A 10,741-nucleotide genomic window follows, 5' to 3' on the forward strand; every position below is an offset into this window, starting at 1 on the left:
TAATCACGTGGCAAGCGAAAAAAGGGAAAAGATTATACTATTATACATACAAATAAACATCAAATGAGCAGCTGTAAAATTGCCAAAGAGAATCAAATGCCTGTTCGAAACAAAATACACACACACACGCAGAGCCAGTTAATGCTTTCTCCTTCTCCCCCCCCCCCTCCCCCCCTTCATCAAATGTTTATTAAAAGCCTCAAACTTTCGACGATCATTCGTGTTCTTCAAAAATAGTTACAATCTTCCCTATTGACGAAGTTGGCAAGGCCAGGGTAGCTCGATGCGAAATTCGAATCCCTTAAGCCACATTTTTTTTCCTGACATATCCTGTCAAGTATAAATACTTACAGACTGGTTTTCCAAAAGGGAAAGGAGCCATTGTATCCTTGATAGAGTTACCCGAGACTGTCAAACTTTCCTTTCCGTTTCTCGATTGTGTTTTTGCTGGCTTTCTGACAACTTTTCGCTTTCCTTTTCCCTGTGTTTTTTTATATTGGAGGTTGGGGTATACTGATTTCTTTATTCTTCTTTTATTGTAATGGTACACAGCAAAAACTGTGGTGTTAACCGGTGTACATAGAGGACCACACCAGTTATTTTACACCGGTGTTAAATTGGTGGTGTTAGTTTTACACCTATAGGTGTTATTACAACACCTTTTGTTGTTACATTTCAACTCTTTGGTGTTACGTTTAATCTCTAGGGTGTAATTTTAACTCCTCAGGGTGTGGTCCTCTATTAACGCCAATTGTGCCAGTTTTAACACCGCAGTTTTTACAGTGTAGGTTACGGTTTTAGGAGCATTTAGGCACGTTTAGTTTTCGAAACAAAACAAAATGTTGGTGTTTAGGCTTGTGTTTCAACTAACTTATATTGAATAAACAAATAACGTTATGGTTCTAAAACAGCCTCTTCTTACTTTCCAAATTTCGCAACCCGTGATAGTGGCCACTCGGTGGTATTTCAGGCTTCTATTTGTTTGTATTACCTTCACTAGAAATCAAATAAATAAGCATGTAAATTAATCAATTAACCAATTAATAGATATTCACCGGGGTGAGAGATCGTTGGTAACCATCGCCGGACACCTGGACATCCTCTGGGGTGTGAAACCACGAACTGCCGATAATAAGGCTTGTCGTCTGACCAACACCATCGACCCGGGCCAGCCTCAATCACATATGCCTTGATAGTTAAAATAAAATCAAACAAACCTAGTAGGTCAAGGCAAAACTCTATAGTTTGTAGACCACATTTATAATATTGAGCATTATTATTATATTAGATATCCAATATTTACAACCCCTCTCCCGAAGATTCCAGCCAATGGAAATGCAGATTTGTGCCTTTTCTGGTCTAATATTGTTTTGCTCATAACGCCATTGATATTCCCATTTACTTTCATTTACTTTCTCCAAAATACTAAAACATAAGCTTAACAACTCAACTATTAAGGCATACTGCTGGGCATACAATGTTTAAAATTTGATACAATACTGTTATGTACTTTACAGTGGTTGTTAAGATTTTAAACAACCATGTTTAATTAATTGAGAATCGAATATTATAAACTGAACATTATTGTTAAAGAAATATTGAAACTGTTGAAACCATTTAATAAACTAATGAAATAGCATTGTATAATTTTTTCACAGCGTGCTTCTTTAATTCATTACAAAGCCCGAGCCAAAATACACCTTTGCGTCACTTTCATGAACATATTTGCTGTGCTATTGCCAAAGTTGCACACACTGTATACATTGATCATTAAAATATCATATTGATTGCTAATAGTGTTATCGTTCTGAATATCAGCAACGTAAGGGTTACAGACTCTGTAAATTGATCGTCAATTCAAATGAAATTTAATTGATAGTTGTGGCAGGATATGACTAAACTATAACTTCCAAATATAACCTCACTCTATCTAATCATTTGCATATGCAAGACAAATTAAAAAAAAAAAATCGAAAGAAGGTATCCATTGAAAAGTTCAAGACTACGATAGACTGGCAAACGTGACATACAAAAACTGTAAGTTTAGAGTATAGTAACTGTATTTTAATTTCTTAGAGGTTGCGTTAACTGAACAGGATACTGATCCAGGATTTCCAAAATTGTATTTTGACAAAAAATATTGAAAAAAGAAATTGGTTTTAAGTTCTTTACTAGCCATAGTTTCTATCAAAGTATGCGAGAAGATGGATAACGTCTTGACTCATAAAAATTGACGCATTCCCACCATAACACCAAACATGCAAAAAAAAGTGTTATGTTATCTGCATTTATCATGTTTATGTCAAGTACATAAACTGATCATTGGCCCGCGTCTGCACTTTCTACACGGACGAGGCCATCATACCAGTAAAACTTAAATGTGCATGCACTGGTAAAATATTGAATGATTATGTCTGTAGTTGAGAAAATAGAAAATGAGCGGCGAAATGGGGGAAAAATATGCAGATGGGGGTTGAATTTCGCACCTGGTGTTACTCGAACAACCACTTGATCTGCTGAAACTTTTATTTACTTTCTGCTTGATTAAAACATCCCAGATGCCTGGAATGTCCTAAACCTAGTTCTGAAACCATATCGTCTACTAGCCTCTCGGTCTTTTAGGTCTCTGTGATAATGACGAATGATCCAAACGCGCCAAAATAAGTAGATGACTGGAAGTTAAAGGCCTGGTCACACCGCCCGAGCGTTGTTGGAGCGGTCGTGAAGCGGTAGGGAAAGAAGGTAGAATTTCGCTCACAAAATTGGGGGAAAAAATCGGAAACAAAATCGAAAACAAAAAAACCAACAATCGAAATCGAAAATGGTGAACGGTAGCGAGCGGTGATAATTTTTTTCTCTCCGCTCCACGACCGCTCCAACTACGCTCGGGCGTTGTGACCAGACCTTTAGACCGTATGGACTACAAACCAAATGATACTTGCATGGCCAAAGGTTGGCTGATACAGCCCCATTCATGGTTCACCAAGTGGGTTAAGCTATGATGATTTAAGTGTAACGTTTTTTAATGGTTATATGCACAATGATGAAATGTAGGCCTTTGACATTAACATGGTTTAATGCGAGACCAAATTGTATTGTTATATATTATTTGTTACACATAGGCCTATTATAATAATATTGTTACCTAATTACGTTAACCGCGAAAGTTCTAAATTATATAGGGCATAAAAGAGTTTATTGAAGAAAAAAATTACCGGTAGCACCATGATGTAGTAATGATAAGGTCTTTAATGGTCTTTGGAGGTACATGAGCCATTACACATCACTAAATGCACAAGCGGTTTTTTGAAAGTTCGGGAAGTCGGCAGGAAAACTCGACTTTGTTTGGAAGGGCACCTGGGGTCATTCGAGACCAACTATCAGTTATAAATGGAGAGAAATGTTGTGGATTTAGGCAAATTTTTGAAGGAGCCCATTGTCGTGGTGTTATCATAGGTGTAGCGCACGCTGAACATTATTGTAGTGGGAATGCCCGTTTGAGATGACAATGAAGATTACACTCATGTGGTGAATCGGCCTGAGTGACACACGATTATTACACCATTACATTGATGATACGCTCTAACTCCAACAAAATCATCTTTACTCTGATTCAAGTGAATCAAAATGATATTTCATAAATTCAATTTCTGTATCATGTTTATAAAAAAAAGATATCGGAATATATTCAAAATCAAATGAGGAAATGAACTTATTTTATATTTCCAAATGAATCACACTTGAAAAGAAAAGTATTGACATATACGTTTACAAATTTGCGCTTTGTATTAAAAAAATCATGTCTTAAGGGACTAATAGGTAAATTTCCATGCAGATTTACGAAGTCATTTTTACAAAGCATTTTGGGATGTGCGTAACAGACAACCATGCATCTTTATACAACTTAAGGTAAAACAGCGTAGTCTGACCGGACAATGTTCTATGATACTATCAGTTCAACAGGATATTTTGTTCAGATGGAGGAATAATGATCTCCAAAATACACTATTTTCCCTACTTGAAACTATCACTACCTGTGTAGGGCCAAATACATTCAATTAGTGAAAGGAAAAGGATTGGTAAAATATGCGGGTTCGGGAAGAGAACCCTCATATTTTGTATGAGTAGTACTCCATATCAATCCCCATAAAAAAGATAATCCACCTAGTCAGAAACAATTACATTTTCTCAATAATCAGTACATTGCAGTTATGAGGGCAGCGGTCAGAGGAGTCTTAGAATATAATGATAAAACATGCACATATTCAGAATGAAGAGAAATAATTTTGCTTAATAATACCTGTCCCAAGTGTCTGAGTTTAATCATGTTGACATCTATTATTTGATTTCTTAATTATCATTATTTTTTTACATTCGCGTGCATCCTTCGCCTTAAGCTGGCGCTATACACCGAGAAAAAACGTTCACGATTGGACAAAAAGTACACTGCACTCTTAAAATGTTTGGCAACTAACTGTCCACACAACAATTGGTTAAAACTTTATCCAATCCTGGGTATTTTTAAACCAATAATTTGTGCTTTGGGTGAAAACTACACAGTATTGGTTGAAAACTTTCCAGAGTTTGAAACCAATTGTTGTGTGGACAGTATGTTGCCAACATTTCAAGAGTGTGGGCACGCTATGGAAAATGCAAAATCATTGATCCTGTTGCTCCCCGTAACTCCTGTTCGCATTCTAAAACATGGAAGTTTGCACCATTCAGGGAACATGTTTTCCAGTGAAAAAAATTGAAAATCGACACCTTTCTTACAAACCGTACATATTTACGCACAATAACCATCCGACCATGATAACTTAAAGGCTTTGCTCGGTGTGGTGTCGTGTTTGCCCATGTGACTATGTCATCTGACATGAAAAAGAATCAAATGGGTGACACGACGTATGCTCCTGCTCAGAAGACATAGAGTTAGAGTTAGGGTTGTGATAGAGTTTTTGATTTAGAATAGTATAAAGATAAAGATTGGGGTTTAATAGTCATGATTATGTATGGAGCATAGGTTATACGTTTGACATAACGTGCATATTTTCCTTTGGAGCAATTGTCGCTGGAGCAGTTGGCATGGAACACCTGACCATGCAAATAATACACATCTGGTATTGTTTGTTATGTATCGGATATTTATTGAATCTCGATTATGTGCAGGATATGTCATACATTAATTTTGACACAAGAGATCGCTAGACATACACACTGAAAAGGGCTGGTGTCATTTCTATTTTCAAATGCAACAATGATATCTCATTTTACTGGGTTCAAGTTTGCACACTGCGAGGCTTTTTGCACTTTTAAGGATGCAGGAAGCTACATAGACAGAGAGAGGTCTCATTGTTGCATTAGAAAATGCGAAATGACACCAGCCTTTTTCAGAGTGTATGACTAGCGACCTCTTCTGTCAAAATTGATGTATGACATGTCCTGCACAGAACCAAGATTCAATAAAAATCCACTACATAATTTGTTATACCATATTAAGATGAAAACTTAAAAAAAATGATGGCAATCCATATTTTATTCTTCGAAATATACATGAAATGAAATGCTTCGAAAATTTGCTTTGTCTAATAGATCGTGGGCCCGGCAGCCGCTGTGCAGCGCCAGATCGACGAGGCTCTATCCCTTTGTTAATCGTTGAACACCAAATAGGGTATCATCAACTCCCATTTTTCGGGTCTGACGCGGCCGGAGTTTGAACCCCCGCCCTCCTGGTTGTAATATGGACGTTCTACCAACTGAACCAAGACAATGGTGCTAAAGATTATTTTTGCATGGTCAGGAAAGTCCCACATGTATTCTGTTAATGATTTTTGTTTTCAATTATCCGATCGGAAATGAATTTTCCATCGCAAACTGTTCTTTTTACAAATCAGTTCAGTTTATCTGTTTGATTTAATGAATTCATGGTTTTGTGATATTTATGTGGTAGGTGCCGTTGCCGAGTGGTCTACGGTCGGACTACGCGAGGAATTTTCGGGGCTCAATTCTCGGCAAGGCCTTGAATGTTGCTCTTTTATTTTGCGATATTGATACCGACCCTATTTTCGGCTTTTAGAAGTCGTTATCAATGATTTTTTTTTTTTTTTGAGGGTGGGGGGCACCTACAAATTGATACTTTGAATGCTGGATTGAAAAGAATAGGGAATTAAAGGTGCCCTTTACAGTGGTTTGAATAGCGCCACCATTTGATGTGAGCCCACTCCTTTCATTTCCATCAATCGTTTGCTCAGTGAGCAGGACTACTTATAACCGTATTTGCAGTACGAGGTCAATGATGAAATAAATACGTTGATATTGATATAAGTAGATTTTGAAAATGAAAAACACCGCTTTTCGCAATGTGCCGCCAATAATGTATATTATAATTGAGATGATGGAAAATATGTGCAAATTTAGTTGTTGTTGTTTTTTGTCTGCAAGACATACGTTTTTTGTTAACATACCATGAACTTGAATTGAATTTGAATGTAGGATGTATTTTTCTTTCTTAGAGGCACACTTAAAAAGTAGTATGATCCCATAAATTTTAATTGCAAGATGCCTGCAATTAAAAGCCACATCGATTTATTATTCATATCTCTATGCAAAAACATAATTAAAACAGCGAGTTATGAACAGTTGTACTAAAATGTGTATGATGATATGAGATGCAGCTTGGATATTTTGACCAAAAATCATTAAAATTAAAAGTCACAAATTTGATAGGTTTATAATTTTAAAATAGTTTTTTTTTTCTTATTTTGAAGGAAAAGGGACAATGTCCAATTTTGATAAGGGGTCTGTGATCAATGAACAATTAATTTTACATTTCCATCCAATGAGTGCTCCAGCTATTTCTCGTAAATTATATATAAACAAAAAATTAGACTGAAAGACATTAAAAACTATATTGGTAATATCATGGTATACATAGTTATTATTCTATTGTTTGTATAGTTTGATCTACGCCCTACTATTATTTTCCAAATTTTAATTTTAGCTCATATCTACCTACAGTACAATTGTAAAAGTATCATTGTTTTCCTCGGTATTATCTCTGCTCTTTAAAGAAAAGAGAAATACAACGTAAAATCTAAACAATATTTTCAAAATATATTTTCGCTGTTTAAAACACAGAGCATCAGTCCATCTTTTCAAAAGTGTCATAACTTCGGCATTGCTTCACCGCCTTTAGACATGATAGAGCTCTTACTGAGTACACTAACTTCGCAGTTACGTGAGGCATGCTTCATGTATGAGCCATTACTAAACTATTACGGGCCAACGCACGATCGTATCTCCTTAAATAAATTTTATTTCTTGTATTTTTCTTTTTTACGAGAGTTTGGATGTCGTTGTTAAAGATTAACCTGTAAATACACAAGAGATGACGCGGTGTGGTATTTGTTTGTTTAGTGGTCTGTTAAGTGAGCTCGGGATAGTTTGTTTAATTATAGTGATCTAAGTCCAGAATTTGAATAAAACTTGCGTATAACAGACCTTGAGTCAGGTTTACAAACTTACTGGTGGGGACGGATATGATTTATCTTTCAAATTATCGTTACACGAAGCATATGTGTGCATTTATATATTTTTCCATGTTTCAATTATAATCCATGATTATTATAAACGTCAATATGAGTGTATTCAAATAAAGCACGTAATATTCACGGCAATGCTATGAACATATTAGGGAGTCGTTTTGATTATTTCACCTGCTTGGAAATTTCACCAGCTTCAGAGTGGCTATGGAAATAAAGTAATATATAATCAAAACGAAATGAATATAAATAACAATTGTGTGATAATTTTTCTAAGAGTCTATGACATGATTATTATGTATTTAAAGTTATTCCGCGGAGACTAGAAAAGGATGTCACCTCGCGTGTGTGTGTGTGGGAGGGGGGCGTCACACTCTTTCCTATGATAATTAAAGGTGAATAGAAACGAAATATGAAAAAATATGTATTTAAATAGATATTTAATTATATACCAAGCCGCTTATTCAGTTCACCAATAGAATGTCATTGTTATGCTCCCCTTAAACTTCTAAATATCATAACACCGACCGCCCCCGTGACCAGAATAAGACCATATACATTCAAACAACACATAGGGCCTGCCTCTCCCCGCCCCCATCGTATACTCATGTTATCCTTATCATGATAACCGTAATATACAATGCTTAGAAATATGCTATTATTCGCTTTTATTGGTTTATTATCATGACGCAGACACCACTTTATGAAACGTTTGATGATCAAAGTCTGTCATGTATACGTTAAGTTATGTTTTTCTTAATTTATTCTTTATTACTTTTTCACTAGCAAAGTGTTGTAAGAGCATACCCGCTAACAAATACCTCCAATATTGATTGTTTGGCAATGAAAAATAATGTTCACAAACACTACATCGTCATTGCTTCATTAATGGCAACCTACAAACAATTACTAAGACACATTCTGAAAGCATTTCAGTTTGTCCTTAATTCGCCATTAAGACGAGACTGAAGACCTAAACCTTTTCTTAATTTATTGCAAATTAATATAATGGGTATATCATGTCTCATTAGTCCCAAACACTTGTTTCCGTGTTTGCCATACAGTGACACATACTCACTGGGTAAACAAACCGTGACATGTTATCAAACCATTTTATAGAAAGAAGGCAAGTTTAAGAAAAAGTCACTGTATAAAGAGGAGAAGATATCCACCAATGTGTGTAAATTAATCCTGTTAATAAACAATTCAATAAACAAATAAATGGAATAAATATATTGACCTGATCATAATGCATAGATTATCGTCATCGATTTTTCTTTGAAGAATATGCAAATGTTTGAAAGTCTAAAAAAATAATAAAGTTTTTTTTCTCTAATAAATAATGAATTTCTTACACCTTTCAGGGGTTCCTTGACTTCCGAACTGTATAATTTCGATTTGCAAATGATTGGAGACAATAAAAGTGATGAATAAATTGCGTATTATAGTTATAGACATAATTCTTGAGAACACTTTCTTTTGTGTATAAATTATTTGTTGGGAAATAGTTATGCATTCCTAATTGTAGAAAAAGAAGACACTACTCACAAGAAAAATTCCTGAATGCTGATTCCATGTCGCAATATGTTTATTTTTTAATTTAGTTGCAGTTATTTATTGCCTTCCCCTCGAAATATAATGGGTAATTTGGCTTGATATAGTTGAAATCGATTGCAATGCATTTTCTTGTGTCACCCTAACACTTAAAAAAGGTGTGTAATCTTTAAAATAAATCGGTGATAAATCATTGTTTACCTTCATCGTACTTTATCGATATGGCCATCCCTTACTTACCTTGTCGAAATTATACGGATAGTCAAGTTAATAGTCATAACGTGAAGCAAGGATCATTATTGCTGAATAAAAAATCGGATAATGTCGGAAATAAATGTTGTGATTTATTTGATTTCAAATCGAGAGGGGGGATACGTTATAAAATAAAACATTGAAATCGGGGGGGGGGGTGTTTTCACTTACTAGTACTTCTACTTTCTTTGGAGTATATATATATATATATATATATATATATATATATATATATATGTCGATTTGATGTAAGTTTTCATAAAATAACTTATAGGAAAAAAGGAACATCTCCTGTCACGCCTGTCCTGAATGTCAGCACATGTATGGTGGTAGAGTGGGAAGGAAAATTCGGCAATCTTACGCATTCAATTATATTTTACTTTAAAATACATTTTGGATTTAATTGACAATGTTTGTTTATTCTACATTCAAATAAATGGAAATGCTTAGGCAGTCTCGGTAACAATGTATTGGCCCCATTATTTGACATCCAATCCCACGTCCGCAAAAGTTTATTAAAACTTGGGAATCCTTTCCTGTGCATGTATATGTATATGACAAATTATTATTTTTAGACCTATATCACATTTCTTATCCAAGAACGCACTTCATTCAGGCCATCTGTATGTTCATCCTTATGTTTGTTTCTTTTTGCATATTCATGTATATGATCATATCTATGTTGTATAATATGTTTTCGTCACAATTGTTCGTGTTTGGTAAGACTCAATAGACTGAGTTTTATATTTTCCTTTTTCTTTGTTTATTTGATTATTATGGTTAATCAATGATTTTTTTATTGCACTATACAGTCTGGTTTTCTATCCCCTTTCCTTTCGAGGCCTCCATCACTTTCAAGCTCCAAGCTTAAGATGGAGGTCTCCCACATTTCTATATGTATATGTATAGATATGTACATGTATGTATAGATATAATTTTCACAGTACAGTTGATATTTTATAATGATTTATGTACATTATTCATTATGTTTGAAAAAAAATATTTGCCTATTATGTAGTATTGAAAAAATGATTATACTTGTATATACTTTGTTTTTGTTTTGAAATGGGGAAATAAAATAAATCAAACTCAAATCAAATAAATTTTAAAAAGTATTCAATACCCCATTTTTCTATTTGAATATTAGATGGGACCGGAAAGTGATTGTCTGTTTACCTCAACAAGTCTCTAGACAAGCCCCAAATTTTCTTCCCGATGAGTCAGATCTTTGAGAAGTAAACTGAAACTACCATGATCAGACTCATTAAAAAACACAATCGGCATTCCATAGTCATGCGTTACTCATTAACTCATCACGCCCTTGTAAACAAACGCATCCCCGTTGCCAACATGGTACGGTCCAAGTTGAACGCATCTCTTGAAATACTGGGCCTACA

The sequence above is a fragment of the Lytechinus variegatus genome, chromosome 8 (assembly GCF_018143015.1).
Source record: "Lytechinus variegatus isolate NC3 chromosome 8, Lvar_3.0, whole genome shotgun sequence".
Taxonomy (NCBI): Eukaryota; Metazoa; Echinodermata; class Echinoidea; order Temnopleuroida; family Toxopneustidae; genus Lytechinus; species Lytechinus variegatus.